Source organism: Dama dama, chromosome 4, assembly GCF_033118175.1.
Source record: "Dama dama isolate Ldn47 chromosome 4, ASM3311817v1, whole genome shotgun sequence".
NCBI classification, from domain to species: domain Eukaryota; kingdom Metazoa; phylum Chordata; class Mammalia; order Artiodactyla; family Cervidae; genus Dama; species Dama dama.
In genome coordinates, this window is record NC_083684.1 from 46,203,348 (window position 1) to 46,208,339 (window position 4,992).

General features: G+C 36.8%; 1 pseudogene; it reads right to left on the bottom strand.

Annotated features, from left to right (window-relative positions):
* Positions 1-3,197: 3,197 nt before the first annotated feature.
* On the bottom strand, positions 3,198-3,722 carry LOC133055050 (small ribosomal subunit protein eS12-like; annotated as a pseudogene).
* Positions 3,723-4,992: the final 1,270 nt, after the last annotated feature.

Genomic DNA, 4,992 nt, shown 5'->3' on the forward strand with positions numbered 1-4,992 from the left:
GCAGGAGACCTGGGTTTGATCCCTGGCTCAGAAAGATCCTTTGGAGAAGGGAACGGCAACCCACTCCAGTATTCTTGCCTGGAGAGCTCCGTGGACAGGGGAGCCTGGTGGGCTACAGTCCATGGGGTTGCAAAGAGTAGGACACTACTGAGTGACTAACACTTTCGTTTAAAATCTTGGTTTCCAGTGATTCATTACTAGTATCTAGAAATAGAGTTTATATTTTTGTGTTGATCCTTTATTCTGTGACCATGCTACTGTTACTAATTAGCTCTGGAAAACTTTTCTGTAGGTTTCTTGGGATTGCCTAAGTAGACAATCATGTTTTCTATGAGAGGAGGGCAATCTTATTTGTTCTTTTTCAACCTGCATGCCTTTATTTTTTTCTTGTCTTATGGTACTGGCTAACACATCCTGTAAGATGTTAAATAGGATTGCTGAGTGTAAACATACTTATCTTGATCCCTGTCTTGAGGGAAGCATCCAGTCTCTCATCACTAGTATGATATCAGTATGATATGATTTCCCAGGTTTTTGTACATGTCCTTTATACAGTTTTATTAGGTTGTGAATTTCTGTCCTACTTCTATTTTGATGAGGGTTTCAAAAATATATATAAACGGGTGTTGAATTCTGTCAAATCTTCTTCTACATCATTTACTTATATGTTTTCTCCTTCTTTAGATAGTTAAGGCAGTTCACTGCTTGATTTTCAGACATAGTACCAGTTGGGTGCTCCTAGGATAAATCCCACTTGGTAATTGTTGGTATATCATTATTATTATGTATTTCTGCATTTAATTTACTGATATTATATTGCAGACTTGTGCATCAGTGTTCATGAAGGATGTTGGTCTGTAGTTTTCCTTTCTTATACTGTTTTGGTTCGGTTTTGGTGTTAGGGCAATGATTATGTCATTAGTTGGAAAGATTTTCTGCTATTTTCAGGAATAGGTTGTGTAGAACTGATGTTTCTTCTTAAAGTATTTGTTAGAACTTAGTGAAACCATCTTGGAGGGCAATGGCACCCCACTCCAATACTCTTGCCTGGAAAATCCCATGGACAGAGGAGCCTGGTAGGCTGCAGTCCATGGGGTTGTGAAGTGTCGGACACAACTGAGCGACTTCACTTTCACTTTTTACTTTCCTGCATTGGAGAAGGAAATGGCAACCCACTCCAGTGTTCTTGCCTAGAGAATCCCAGGGACAGGGAAGCCTGGTGGGCTGCCATCTATGGGGTCGCACAGAGTCAGACACGACTGAAGCGACTTAGCAGCAGAAGCAGCAGCAGTGAAACCATCTGAGCTTGAAGTTTTCAGTTTTTCTTTTTAAACTAGCAATTCAATATCTTTAATAACGATAAGACTATTCGGGTTATCTGTTTCTTCTTGTATAAATTTTGGTTTTGTAGTTTTCAATGAATTGGCTCATTTAGACTAGGTTGTTGGATTTAAGTGCATAAAATTTCCCCATAAAATTCCTTTATAAACTTTTTAATATCTCTAGGGTCTGTTAGGATTTTCCATCTTGTCATTTCTACTATGTGTAATGTACATCCATCTCTGTTTTTGGTCAGTCTGGCTAAAGATTTATCCTAAAAATTTTTTTTCAAATGATCAACTTTTGTTTCATTGCTTTTTTATTTTCTTTTATTTCTTTTTATTATTTCCTTCCTTCTGTTTACTTTGGGTTTATTTTGCCCCTTTTCCATCTTATATAGTAGCTTAGGTTGGTGATTTGAGATCTTTGTTCCTTCTAATATAAACTGAGAATCTTCTAAATTTCCCCTAAGTGCTGATTTAAGTACATACCACAAATTTTATACGGCGTCTTTACATTTTCTTTCAGTTCAAAATGTTTTCTAAATTTCTTCCTTGATCCATATAATTTTAATAGATGTTTTACAGAAATTTATTGTTTAAAGAAAAATTGAAAGGAAAATAAAGACTTCCCAAATCTTCTCCTGGCCATAGTTTCTCCTCTTATTAATACTTATATTGGTGTTATAATTGTTGAATCAATTGACACATTGTTATTAACTAAAGTCCACTGTTTGTATTGAGGTTCACTCTTTGTGTTGTGCAGGTTTTTCCAAGTATGTAAAGTTATGCACAATCATTACATTTTACAAAAGACTCTGTGTTCCACCTATTCATCTTTTCACCATCTCTCCTCCACAACCCCTGACAACTGATGAACTTCTTACTGTCTCGAAAGTTTTATCTTCTCTAAAATGCCATAGAGTTGGAATCATACAATATGTACTCTTTTCAGATTGGCTTCTTTCACTTAGAAATATGCATTTAAGATTCATTTCTGTTGTATCATGGCTTGAGAGCTCATTTCTTTGTATCACTGAATAATATTTCATTGTATGAATGTACCACTGTTTGTCCATTCACATATTGAATGACATCTTGGTTCCTTCCAATTCTTGTCAGTTCTAACTAGAACTGCTAAAACATTCATTTGTAGGTTTTCACATGAACTTTAGACATAAGTTTTCAACCATTGGATAAATACATAGGAGCATGTGAATCTTTTTATAAGTCTATGGTTAACTCTGTAAGAAATTCCTCAATTGTCTTCCAAAGTGGCTGCATCACTTGGAATTTTCACTAGCAATGAATGAAAATTTCCTCACATCCTTATCAGCATCTGGTGTTGTCAGTGTATTGAATTTTATACATTCTAAGAGGTGTGGAGTATAGTATCTCATTGTTTTAATTTATAATTCACTAATAGCACATGATGTTGAATATCTCCTATGCTTATCTTCCATCTGTATATTTCCTCTGGTCAAGTATTTGTTAAGATTTTTTGCTTATTTTTTAATTCGATTGTTTAATTTTTATGCATTTCTGATAAAAGTTCTTTGTGACATGTGTGTTTGCAGATATTTTTTCTCAGTCTGTGGTTTGTCTTCTTATTCTCTTAACAATGTCTTTCACAGAAAACTTTTAAACTTTAATCAAGTCCAAACTACCAAACTTTTCTTTCTGGGATTGTGCTTTTGTTACAAGTTCATTGGAAAACCCAAGGTCACTTAGATTTTTTTCCTATGTTATCTTCTAGGAGCTTTGCATTTTACATTTAGGTCTATGATCCATTTTTGTTTGTTTGTTGAGTTTTTTGTTTATTTTTTGAGGGAAAGAGTCTAGTTTTTTGTGTGTGTGTGTGTGTGTGTGTGATAATTTCTTGCATTTTAAATACACCGTGATGGCATCCTTGGCCTTACACTCTTTGCCATTGTCCTTAACCACCACACAACTGCAACAAACCACTTTACGGGGTTTTCCCTCTCTGTCAGTGTTATAGAGGCTGACCCATTCCCCTAGTTTCTTGCCATCAACTTTGTGTTTTCTCCGCTGCTCAGTTGTGTCCAGTTCTTTGTGACCTCCAGTACTGTAGCCTTCCAGGCTCTCCTGTCCATGGGATTTTCCAAGAAAGAATACTGGAGTGGGTTGCCATTTTCTTATCCAGTCGTCAACGTTAGTCAAGTTGATTTGGTTCTCAGCACAAAGGGCCTCCACCAACTTGACACATGTAGGCTCATCACAGTTGGATGCCAGCACACAAAGATGGATTTGGCAATGGTCTAAAGCTTTGGCAGCTTAGGGAATTCAACTTGAGCCATCATGGATGAGGGAGGGCTTCAGCACCTCTTGCAGAGCAGTACTACCATACACTGCACCTCTAGCAGCGGTGTCTTCTTGGGCCATGGTGATGGCTTGTAGGTGGAGCTGAATCTTGAACACACCCACAGCCTCCACCTTGATTCTGTGGAGGCAGGGAAAGAACTGCCGCTCATTTTGAAATAATTCTTGTGACAGCATAAGGTCAGTGTCTAGATTAATTTTTTACATGTGAATGTATAGTTGTTCAAGAATAATTTGTTGAAAAGAGTATCTTTTCTTTGTGTGATTGTCTTTGCTCCTTTATGAACGATCAGTTGACTGTATTTGTATGTATCTACCTCTGTTCCATTGACTATATATGTATGGGTCTGTATCTGTTCCACTGATTTATCCACTGTTTATTCTTTTGCCAATACCACATTGTTTTGATTACTGTAGCTTTATAGTAAGACTTGAAGCTTGGTATGTCAGTCCTTTGACTTCATTATCCTTCTTCAATATAGTATTGACTACTTAAGAGTCTTTTGCCTTTCCATGTAAAATTTGAAATGAGTTGGTTGAGATCCATAAGGTGACTTGTTCCGTTGGGATTTTATTTGAGCATTTGTTGAATCTGTAGATCAAGTTGGAAATAATTGTTATCTTAACAAAATTGAATCATCCTATTTATGGGCATGGTCTATCTTCCCTTTTTCAGATTTTCTTTTATTTTTTTTCATCAGAATTTGGTAGTTTCCCTCATATAGATCTTATATACATTTTGTTAGATTTATATTAGATATTTCATTTTTTGTGTGCTAATGTAAATGATGTTGTGCTTTTCATTTCAAATTCCACATGTCCATTGCTGGTATTTTTGTTGTTGTTGAGTTGCTAAGTAGTGTTCAACTCTTTGAGACCCCATGGACAGCAGCACACCTGGCTTCCCTGTCCTTCACTATCTACCAGAGTTTGCTCAAACTTATGTCCATTGAGCCAATGATTCCATCCAACCATCTCATCCTCTGTCACCCACTTCTCCTCTTGCCCTCAATCTTTCCCAGAATCCTGGTGGTTTCTAATGAGTTGACTCCTTGCATCAGCTGGTCAAAGTATTGGAGCTTCAGCTTCACCATCAGTCCTTCCAGTGAAAACTCAGGGTTGATTTCCTTCAGGATTGACTGGTTTGATCTCCTTGCTGTTCAGGGGTATAAAGGAAAGCAAATTTCTTCCCTTATTGATTTAGCTAGGATTTTCAGAACAGTGTTGGCAATGATGAGAGGGAGCCTTGCCTTATTTCTAGTCATGGGGGGATGTATCTAGTTTCTCACCATTAACTATGACATTAGCTATGGGGTTTTTGTAGATATTCTTC